The sequence below is a fragment of the Pistacia vera genome, unplaced genomic scaffold (genome assembly GCF_008641045.1).
Source record: "Pistacia vera cultivar Batoury unplaced genomic scaffold, PisVer_v2 Contig25, whole genome shotgun sequence".
NCBI lineage: Eukaryota > Viridiplantae > Streptophyta > Magnoliopsida > Sapindales > Anacardiaceae > Pistacia > Pistacia vera.
The window spans coordinates 469,530-481,151 of record NW_022196057.1 but is presented as its reverse complement, the minus strand read 5'-3'; the positions used below and the strand labels follow the sequence as shown (position 1 = coordinate 481,151).

At 35.8% G+C, this 11,622-nt stretch overlaps 2 pseudogenes; both read left to right on the top strand.

Moving 5' to 3' along the window:
* Positions 1-98: 98 nt before the first annotated feature.
* LOC116132214 lies at positions 99-6,515 on the top strand (annotated as a pseudogene).
* A 364-nt stretch (positions 6,516-6,879) lies between these two features.
* Positions 6,880-11,378, top strand: LOC116132213 (annotated as a pseudogene).
* The last annotated feature ends 244 nt before the right edge of the window (positions 11,379-11,622 follow it).

Sequence of the window (11,622 nt, the reverse complement as noted above, 5' to 3'; positions counted from 1 at the left end):
CTTCTTATTACTGAATTGAATGTGCTGATAACTTTTCACTTTAATTATTCATTCTAATGGTGCAGAAAATCAGCAGTGTATGTAATTGATCAAAAACAATGTCAGCAGATCCTGTAGCATTGTGGAATTACCTCACAGAGTTCCATATGGGTTTATGGTATCTTTGTGACAGAGGTTAGTAGAACTTAAATGCTTCCATATTTAATTTGTTTAATGGGTTCCACTTCCATAAGAGCATTGATTAAACATAATCAGCTTCCACGTCAATATTTTAAAGGCAGAAGTGTGAATCCATGTTTTAGACTTAAACCTTATGATGAAAACAAGATATCAATGGTTGTGATTTTGTGGACTGTTTAACAGGAACAATCAAGAGCTTGCCAAATGTGATGGAACAATCACCAATGACACGAATGCTGAGATTTTTGGATCATCGAACAAAGATCTAAAAAGCCAATTTCTTATTAATGTCTAAATATTTGTTTCTTTTTAAGTTTATCATCTTTAAGTGAGAATATCATTATCAGTAGTAAACTGTAACGATGATTGACTGAGAGCAATCAAGCTCAAAGTTTCCGAGTGTGCTTTAACTGAGACCATCTTATTCGGATAACGTTTCTTCTGTTTTGACGACATTTATCAATGACTAATACGTTAACGATGGAATATCAGTAACGAACAGATGATAACGGCTCTATATATCACCATACAAAAACCCAGCTTTATCCACTTCTTCAAAACTCCCGAGATCGTTAAAAATAGTAGCTAAAACCACTATATATATTCAATAAGCTTGCAATGATAACGGCTCATCATCATTTCGCGGGAATCAGAATCAAATGTCCAACAAGCCACTCTCACTCTGGAATCATCAACAACCGTTACGTTCACTTTCACCAGCAGTTACAGCAATCGAGTTGGAGACGTACAAGCGGAGAAGGAGGAAGTAGTATAACAGCGGAGCAGGAGATGGAGTAGTGTTGGTGAATCCTATGCCACACAATGGGCTGGCTTCTAAAGCCATTGATTTGTGGAAAGTGTGATTGTCAAGTTCACGTACAATTCCTCATTGCCTCTTCACTATCGTCCGGTAATTTCGCTCCGGTTCCTTTCGAAACTCTCCATCACTAACCTCCATGTCATCGGCTATCTCCCTGTAAGTTTCTTTCAATAATATACCCACTCTAAATATAAAAACTATTGAACAAATGTGTATTTTTTTTTTTTTTTTTTTTTAGTATTTTAGGAGCGCTTGAATGGAGAGTTTATTAGAGTTGGTCCCAATTCAAAGTTTTCCCAGTGGCCGGATATCATTGGTATGTCGTCTTTCTGTTCACGTTTAGTTCATCCGTAGTTGTTAATAAATCAATTGATGTGTTTTGCTAATTCCCTTTTGTTGCTCATTGTGCAGGTTTGATGGAGACGGGTGTGTGGATATCTGATTTATTACAATGGAATTGAATGCTTTATGCTATAATAATTTAAGTTTTCCAGTTTTCATCAATTTTGAACTACAATAACTCTGTGTTTTATGGCATTGTTATATTTTGTTGCTAAAGTTTCCTGTGTTTTTAAATAGTAGACATTTGATTTCTTGCTTTAGTTAAGTGCAGTGTATATAGTTAGATATGATTTTGTGAATTTGCAGCATGGTTCATGGTGTGCGCATCAAGGATGGAAGGGCAACTTATGTTTCCCGTTTTGTAAAGACATCACGTCTTAAACAGGAAAAATTTTTTGGAGGAGCTAAATTTACAAAGGTATTGCTTGCTTGATTTGAATGAGCAGAGCTATTAAATTGTGTTTGTTATCATTTTAAACTTTGCTTGAGAATTGCCTTTTAGGAAGTTTAGAAAAGTGAATTTACCATGTACCTTTTGAGAACTTCTACTTCTTGTAAAATCCTGAATTTATTGGAGGTAATGACATAACTTACCATAAAATTTGCTTGAATGGAGCTGTATATGGATGAAGGGGCTTGTGCATTTGGATAATGTATCAGTGGTAAATCTTTTTTAAGAGCTCATAAGGGTTCATAATTATTTTGTTTATATTCCCATTTAGTTTCTCAGTTACATCATTGACTCATTCATGTTAACTTTTCTACTGCTTGATGACTGTAGTTTATGAAAGAAGATTTTTTCCTCTGGAGTTATCAACGTTCTGTTTCTGGGTTTTTTTTCAGATTGGAGACCTAAAGGGGCTCTTTGGATTATTCATGGCTTACAAGAAAATGCTGAGAGAGAACTTTAATGTATTGGACTTGTCATATGGATTTGGAGGAGGTAGGTTGTTGAGTGCTATTCTGCTAATGAAATGCAAAAATGTCCACAGCTGAATGATTATACACTTATGTTGGGTGAGCTCTGTAACATAATTTCTCTGTTATGAGTGTAGTTGTTAGCATCTGATCCGTGAAAACCAAGCATCATGAGGATTGTTAATGAGCATTTCTGAGTAGTGGTAATGCTTAATATTAATGTTCATCTTGTATACCCTTAGGCACAAAAAAATTCATGAAATAGTGAGTTAGATTTGGTTGCCCTCTTAATTTTCATGTACAGGTTGTTCACACATTTATGTATTAAGATAACATAGATGAAAAGTTTTACTATCTGTTTGGCACCCTCTTCCAGGTAATACAGCTCTTATATATCACCATGGAAAACTTCTAGTTCTTTCGGAGGCAGACAAACCTTGTAAGCTTACTTTCTTTCCTTTTAGTTTTTTTCAGGGAGGACCGAAATTATGAGGGGGTTCTTCCGTAGTTCCATGAGTGTGTTGCTTGCTTCATACTGGAAATTGAATTCTTATCCCTCTTACCATTCTGTAGATGTTCTTAAAGTTTCAGAAGATGGAGATCTGCATACACTTGGGATGCTGGATTATGAGAAAAGATTAAAACATCCCTTCACTGCTCATCAAAAAATTGACCCGTACACTGGTAAAAGTAACCCATCCTCTGGAAATAAGCCTAACAAACTAGATTTGCTGAAAGGAGGGAACTTATTTACAAGATATCTGCATGCAGGTGAGATGTTTACTTTCGGTTACTCACAAACTCCACCGTATGTCACCTACAGAGTTATTTCGAAGGATGGTTTCATGCATGACCCAGTACCTATAACTACATTGGAGTCTGTCATGATGCATGACTTTGCTATTACTGAGAATTATGCAATTTTCATGGATCTTCCCATGTGTTTCAGTCAAAAGGTATGGTAACTTTGTAGTTCTTGTAGATTTCAATTTTTTCACGGGTAAAAAAAATAATCCAACTATTAACTACTATCATAGTTGTCAATGAAGTTCCATGAAATTTCCAGGAAATGGTGAAAGAAAACAAGCTAATATATGCATTTGATCCAACTATTAGAGCTCGTTTTGGTGTACTTCCACGGTACGCAAAGGATGAGGTTCAAATTAGATGGTTTGAGCTTCCAAACTGCTACATATTCCATAATGGTCTGTCCAACTTGGTCTCTTAAAGTCTGCACTGTTATTAATAATTTCTCATTATCAGATCATCTACTGAAAAAAAGTGTGTAACAATACTTTATGAATAATGTACATATTCCATACAGCTTAAAGTTATACTTCATCCATGCTTGTGTTCTAACTACTTTGGATACTGCATCTTTCTAGCCAATGCTTGGGAGGAGGAGGATGAAGTTGTTTTGATCACTTGCCGAGCAGAGAATCCAGATTTAGAAATGCTCAACGGACCTCTCAAAGAAAAGATTGAAAAATTCATAATTGAGCTGTAGGTATTCTATACTTAATACTTTCTTAAGTTCATTAGGATGCCAAGGTGTTTCTGATTGATATATTACAATCAGTTATGAGATGAGATTCAATATGAAGACTGGTGCAGCTTCACAAAAGAAACTATCAGCACCTTGTGTTGATTTTCCTAGAATAAACGAGAGATACTGTGGCAGGTATGTATTTTATATTGGCATTGGCAATTTGAAAGAACCATTTCACTGGAATCTCATATTTTCACCTGAAATGTAACTCACTGATTACATTGTCTCAACTTAGGAAACAGAGATATGTTTACGGAACCATTCTAGACAACATAAAGGTATCAGGGATTATCAAATTTGATCTACATGCTGAACCAGAGGCAGGAAAAGCAAAGCTTGAAGTCGGAGGAAATGTTAAAGGCATCTTTTAGCTGGGTCCTGGTAGATTTGGTTCAGAGGCTGTGTTTGTCCCTCGAAAGTCTAGCATCAGTTCTGAAGAAGATGATGGCTATTTAATATTCTTTGTACATGATGAGAATACAGGGTATAACTCTCTCTTTCCCTAGCTAGTTATTATCTTCTTATTACTAATAAAAGTTTAGACATTACGATGCATTTGATCTCCTGTTGTGGTGCTTCTTAAGACTGCCCATATGGTCTGTGGGATAATACAGTATAACAGTATAAGCTTATGTCTGTCACCTTCTTCCAGGTAATACAGCTCTTATATATCACCATGGAAAACTTCTAGCTTATCGGAGCGGACAAACCTTGTAAGCAAATTACTTTCTTTCTTTTGTTTCACTTCTAGCACTATCGGAGATGGAGAACTTTATCTCTATACATTTTGTAGATGTCTGAAAGTTTTTGAAGATGGAGATCTACAAACACTTGGCATGTGGATTATGATAAAGATTAAAACATCCTTAACTGCTCATCCAAAAATTGACCCAGCCACTGGTAAAAAAAAATCTGCCTAGTCAACTAGAACTGATGATAATGAAGGAATTTATTTACGAAAAAATCTGAATGTAGGTGAAATGTTTACTTTTGGTTACTCGCAAACTCCACCTATGTCACCTACAGAGTTATTTCCAAGGATGGTCCATGCATGACCCAGTACCTATCTATATCAGATATGTCATGATGCATGACTTTGCTATCACTGAGAATTATGCAATTTTCATGGATCTGCCTATGCGTTTCAGACAAAGGTATGGTACTCTGTTGCTTCTTGTAGATTTCAAAATTTTCATGAATTCAAAAGGAGAACTGAAAGTGTTTTATCCATATAAATTATAGGAAATGGTGAAAGAAAACAAGCTGATACTAACATTTGATCCAACGATTAAAGCTCGTTTGGGTGACTTCCACGGTATGCAAAGGATGAGAGTCAAATCAGATGGTTTGAGCTTCCAAACTGCTTCATAATTCATAATGGTCTGTCAACATGCTTCTCTTAAATTAAAAGTTGCACTGTTCTTACTAATCTCTCATTATCGGCTCGTCAACTGGAATAAAAAGTTTGCAACAACATTTATTGAATAATTATATTATTCTTTCTAATTAACATATATGAAATACTCTTTCTTATTTTCAATATATTATTTTTCTAGCTAATGCTTGGAGGAGGAGGATGAAGTTGTTTTGATCACTTGCCGCATTGAGAATCCTGATTTAGACATGCTCAAAGGGCCTGTCAAAGAAAAAAGAATGAAAAAGTCACAATTGAGCTGTCGGTGATCCATGCTTAATATATATTTTTCGAAGTTCACTAGATGACAAGGTGTTTCGATTGATCTTATTAAATGAATCAGGTATGAAATGAGATTCAATATGAGACTGGTGCAGCTTCACAAAAGAAACTCTCAGCACCTTCCGTTGATTTATAGGATAAACGATAGATACTGTGGCAGGGAGTTTCTATTTGGCATTGGCAATTTGAAAGAACCTGTTTACTGGAACTTCTATTTCAATGAAATGTAACTCACTGATTGCATTGTCTAAACTTAGGAAACAAAGATATGCTTACGGAGCCATCTAGACAATATTATAAAGATCACAGGGATCATCAAATTTGATCTGCGTGCTGAACCGAGGCAGAAAAAACAAAGCTGGAAGTTGAGGAAATGTTAAAGGAATCTTTGATCTGGGTCTGGCAGATTTGGTTCAGAGGCTGTGTTTGTCCCTCGAGAGCAGGCATCGTTCTGAAGAAGACGATGGCTACTAATTTTCTTTGTACATGATGAGAATACAGGGTATAACTTTCCCTTTCTTAGCTAGTTACAATCTTCTTATTACTGAATTGAATGTGCTGATAACTGTTCACTTATAATTATTCATTCTAATGAGTGCAGAAAATCAGCAGTGTATGTAATTGATCCAAAAACAATGTCAGCAGATCCTGTAGCAGTTGTGGAATTACCTCACAGAGTTCCATATGGGTTTCATGGTATCTTTGTGACAGAGGTTAGTAGAACTTAAACTGCTCCATATTTAACTTTGTTTTAAGGGTTCCACTTCCATAAGAGCATGTTAAAACATAATCAAGCTTCCCACGTCAATATTTAAAGGCAGAAGTGTGAATCCATGTTTTAGACTTTAAACCTATGATGAAAAAACAGATATCAATGGTTGTGATTTTGTGGACTGTTTAACAGGAACAACTTCAAGAGCTTGCCAAACTGTGATGGAACAATCACCAATGACACGAATGCTGAGATTTTTGGATCATCGAACAAAGATCTAAAAAGCCAATTTCTTATTAATGTCAAATATTTGTTTCTTTAAGTTTATACATCTTTAAGTGAGAATATCAATTATCAGTAGTAAACTGTAACGATGATTGACTGAGAGCAATCAAGCTCAAAGTTTCCGAGTGTGCTTAACTGGACCATCTTATTCGGATAACGTTCTTCTGTTTTGACGACATTATCACTAATGACTAATACGTTAACGATGGAATATCAGTCAACGATACAGAGATAACGGCTATCATTATCACCATACAAAACCCCAGCTTTATCCTCTTCAAAACTCCGAGATCGTTAAAAATGTAGCTAAAACCCTATATATATTCAAAGCTTGCAATGATAACGGCTCATCATCATTTCGCGGGAATCAGAATCAAATGTCCAACAAGCCACTCTACTATGGTCATCAACAACCGTTACGTTCACTTTCACCAGCAGTTACAGCAATCGAGTTGGAGACGTACAAGCGGAGAAGGAGGAAGTCAAGTATAACAGCGGAGCAGGAGATGGAGTAGTGTTGGTGAAACCTATGCACACAATGGGTGGCTCTAAAGCATTGATTTTGTGGAAAGTGTGATTGTCAAGTTCACGTACAATCCTCATTGCCTCTCACTATCTGTCCGGTAATTTCGCTCCGGTTCCTTTCGAAACTTCCCATCACTAACCTCCATGTCATCGGCTATCTCCCTGTAAGTTTTTCAATAATATACACCACTCTAAATATAAAACTATTGAACTAAAATGTGTATTTTTTTTTTTTTTTTTTTTTTTGTATTTTAGGAGCGCTTGAATGGAGAGTTTATTAGAGTTGGTCCCAATTCAAAGTTTTCCCCAGTGGCCGGATATCATTGGTATGTCGTCTTTTTGTTCACGTTTAGTCATCCGTGTTGTTAAAATCAATTGATGTGTTTTGCCAATTCCCTTTTGTTGCTCATGTGCAGGTTTGATGGAGACGGGTGTGTGGATATATGATTTATACATGGAATGAATGCTTTATGCTATAATAATTTAAGTTTCCAGTTTTCATCAATTTGAACTGCAATAACTCTGTGTTTTTATGGCATTGTTATATTTTGTTGCTAAAGTTTCCTGTGTTTTAAATAGTAGACATTGATTTCTTGCTTAGTTAAGTGCAGTATACTAGATAGTGATTTTTGGAATTTGCAGCATGGTTCTGGTGGTGCGCATCAAGGATGGAAGGGCAACTTAGTGTTTCCCGTTTTGTAAAGACATCACGTCTTAAACAGGAAAATTTTTTGGAGGAGCTAAATTTAAAGGTATTGCTGCTTGATTTGAATGAGCAGAGCTATAAATTGTGTTTGTTATCATTTTAAACTTTGCTTGAGAATTGCCTTTTAGGAAGTTTAGAAAGTGAATTTACCATGTACCTTTTGAGAACTTCTACTTCTTGTAACATCCTGAATTGCCTCGAGCGGGGGCTGCTTGGCCGCATTTTGTCAAAATTTTCGGTTCAGATTTTAGGGTTTTATTTGTTAGTTTTTAAAGTTTACATGATTACAAAAACACTTCACTAAGTTTTTGGTTTGAAAATTGAGGTAATATTTAAGGGTGCGCATGGTTCATTATTCTAATACTTTTTTAGAATAATATTTTGAAAAAAAAGTAAAATTGGGTAGTTATTAGGACATAAGATTTAAAAATTAACAAAATACTCCCTATATTTGTTTATTTACTAAACATCCTAATAAAATATTGAAAATTAACAATAACACATCCACCCACCCATTAAATACCGACAGTCGGCTACCACTGTTAGAGGGTGGCTGGAGTTATCGTATCAGCGCATGATCGACTGGATCTGGTTGTTGTGCGCCGGTATGACATTTTTCGACCAGATCCACAGTGGATCTAGCTAGAAAAGGCCAGATTTACTGCTAGATCTAGCCATTGACGGCTAGATCTGGTTGCATTTGGTCATCAACGATGGCCATAGATATTGATGTCGTTGACGACTAGCTACGACCAAAGATCTAGCCGTTTTTTGCTCTTTTCGGCTAGATCCATAGTAGATCTGGTCGGAAAATGCTAGATCGACGCACTACCGACCAGATCCAGCCAGTAGTGCGTCATTATACTAGATTCCAGGTAGCTTCCGATGGAGGTGGCCAAAATCTGGCAAATGTGGGTTGGTGGGGTGTTTTTGCCAATTTAAAAAAAAAAAAATTGGGGGTGTTTTGTTAAATTAACAAACCTAAGGGTTTAAAAGAATTTAATAAAATAAAATAATATTTTGAGAATAAGGAAATAAATGTGTATTTTGGATAAGATAGGGAATAGGGTAGGGAAAAATTGTGTACCAAAAGGGCCAAGTTTTTAACTGTTTGAAGGGTAGAAATGTCATTCATCATTTTTGTTAAATTTGAAAAAAAAAAAATTCTTAACGGAAATGCGGTTGGGGTAGAATTTTCCATACCAGTGGGCGTTTTCATTAATTTTCCAAACCTTTCGAGGTTTTTCGTAATAACGCCATTCAAACAGAAACATTTTGATGTGGAAGAATCCTGGGTGCAGATTCTTCCTTCGGAGTTATGATTAAAATTGTTCTGTTTCTGGGTATTTTTGCAGTTTGGAGACCTTAAGGGGCTGTTTGGATTATTCATAGTTTTCATTAACTTGCTGAGAGAGAAGTTAAATGTATTGGACTTGTCATATGGATTTGGAGCAGGTACGTTGTAATCGAGTCCTATTCTGCTGAATGAGTAAACACCTGTGCTAGATTGTATCAGTTACAATTCTACAAACAGTTATTCCTCATATTAAAGCTTATGTATAATCAAGTAAAACAGTATAGCTTATGTCTGTCACCTTCTTCCAGGTAATACAGCTCTTATATATCCATGGAAAACTTCTAGCTCTATCGGAGCTGGACAAACCTTGTAAGCAAATTACTTTCTTTCTTTTGTTTTCACTTCTAGCACTATCGGAGATGGAGAACTTTATCTCTATACTTTGTAGATGTCCTGAAAGTTTTTGAAGATGGAGATCTACAAACACTTGGATGCTGGATTATGATAAAAGATTAAAACATCCCTTAACTGCTCATCCAAAAATGACCCAGCCACTGGATAAAAAAAAATCTGCCTAGTCAACTAGAACGATGTATGAAGGAATTTATTTACGAAAAAAATCTGAATGTAGGTGAAATGTTTACTTTTGGTTACTCGCAAACTCCACCGTATGTCACCTACAGAGTATTTCCAGGATGGTCTCAGCATGACCCAGTACCTATACTATATCAGAATGTGCATGATGCAGACTTTGCTATCATGAGAATTATGCAATTTTCATGGATCTGCCTATGCGTTTCAGACCAAAGGTATGGTAACTTGTTGCTTCTTGTAGATTTCAAAATTTTCATGAATTCAAAAGGAGAACATGAAAGTGTTTTATCCCTATAAATTATAGGAAATGGTGAAAGAAAACAAGCTGATCTAACATTTGATCCAACGATTAAAGCTCGTTTTGGTGTACTCACGGTATGCAAAGGATGAGAGTCAAATCAGATGTTTGAGCTCCCAACTGCTCATAATTCATAATGGTCTGTCAACATGCTCTCTTAAATTTAAAAGTCTGCACTGTTCTTACTAATTCTCTCATTATCGGCTCGTAACTGGAATAAAAGTTGCAACAACATTTATTGAATAATTATATTTCATTTCTTTTCTAATTAACATATATGAAATACTCTTTCTTATTTTCAATATTAATTATTTTTCTAGCTAATGCTTGGGAGGAGGAGGATGAAGTTGTTTTGATCACTTGCCGATTGAGAATCCTGATTTAGACATGCTCAACGGGCCTGTCAAAGAAAGAATGAAAAAGTCACAATTGAGTGTCGGTGATCCATGCTTATATATATTTTTCTGAAGTTCACTAAGATGACAAGGTGTTTCTGATTGATCTTATTAAAATGAATCAGGTATGAAATGAGATTCAATATGAGACTGGTGCAGCTTCACAAAAGAAAATCTCAGCACCTTCCGTTGATTTACCTAGGATAAACGTAGATACTGTGGCAGGTACGTATCTATATTGGCATTGGCAATTTGAAAGAACCTGTTTACTGGAATCTTATATTTCACCTGAAATGTAACTCACTGATTGCATTGTCTAAACTTAGGAAACAAAGATATGCTTACGGAGCCATTCTAGACAATATTATAAAGATCACAGGGATCCTCAAATTTGATCTGCGTGCTGAACCAGAGGCAGAAAAAACAAAGCTGGAAGTTGGAGGAAATGTTAAGGAATCTTGATCTGGGTCCTGGCAGATTTGGTTTAGAGGCTGTGTTTGTCCCTCGAGAGCCAGGCATCAGTTCTGAAGAAGACGATGGGTACTTAATTTTCTTTGTACATGATGAGAATACAGGGTATAACTTCCCTTCTCTAGCTAGTTACAATCTTCTTATTACTGAATTGAATGTGCTGATAACTGTTCACTTATAATTATCATTCTAATGATGCAGAAAATCAGCAGTGTATGTAATGATCCAAAAACAATGTCAGCAGATCCTGTAGCAGTTGTGGAATTACCTACAGAGTTCCATATGGGTTTCATGCAGTATCTTGTGGACAGAGGTTAGTAGAACTTAAACTGCTTCCATATTTAACTTTGTTTTAATGGGTTCCACTTCCATAGAGCATTGATTAAACATAATCAAGCTTCCCACGTCAATATTTAAAGGCAGAAGTGTGAATCCATGTTTAGCTTAAACCTATGATGAAAACAAGATATCAATGGTTGTGATTTTGTGGACTGTTTAACAGGAAAACTTCAAGAGCTTGCCAAACTGTGATGGAACAATCACCAATGACACGAATGCTGAGATTTTTGGATCATCGAACAAAGATCTAAAAAGCCAATTTCTTATTAATGTCTAAATATTGTTTCTTTTTAAGTTTATACATCTTTAAGTGAGAATATCAATTATCAGTAGTAAACTGTAACGATGATTGACTGAGAGCAATCAGCTCAAAGTTTCCGAGTGTGCTTTAACTGAGACCATCTTATTCGGATAACGTTTCTTCTGTTTTGACGACATTTATCACTAATGACTAATACGTTAACGATGGAATATCAGTCAACGATACGATGATAA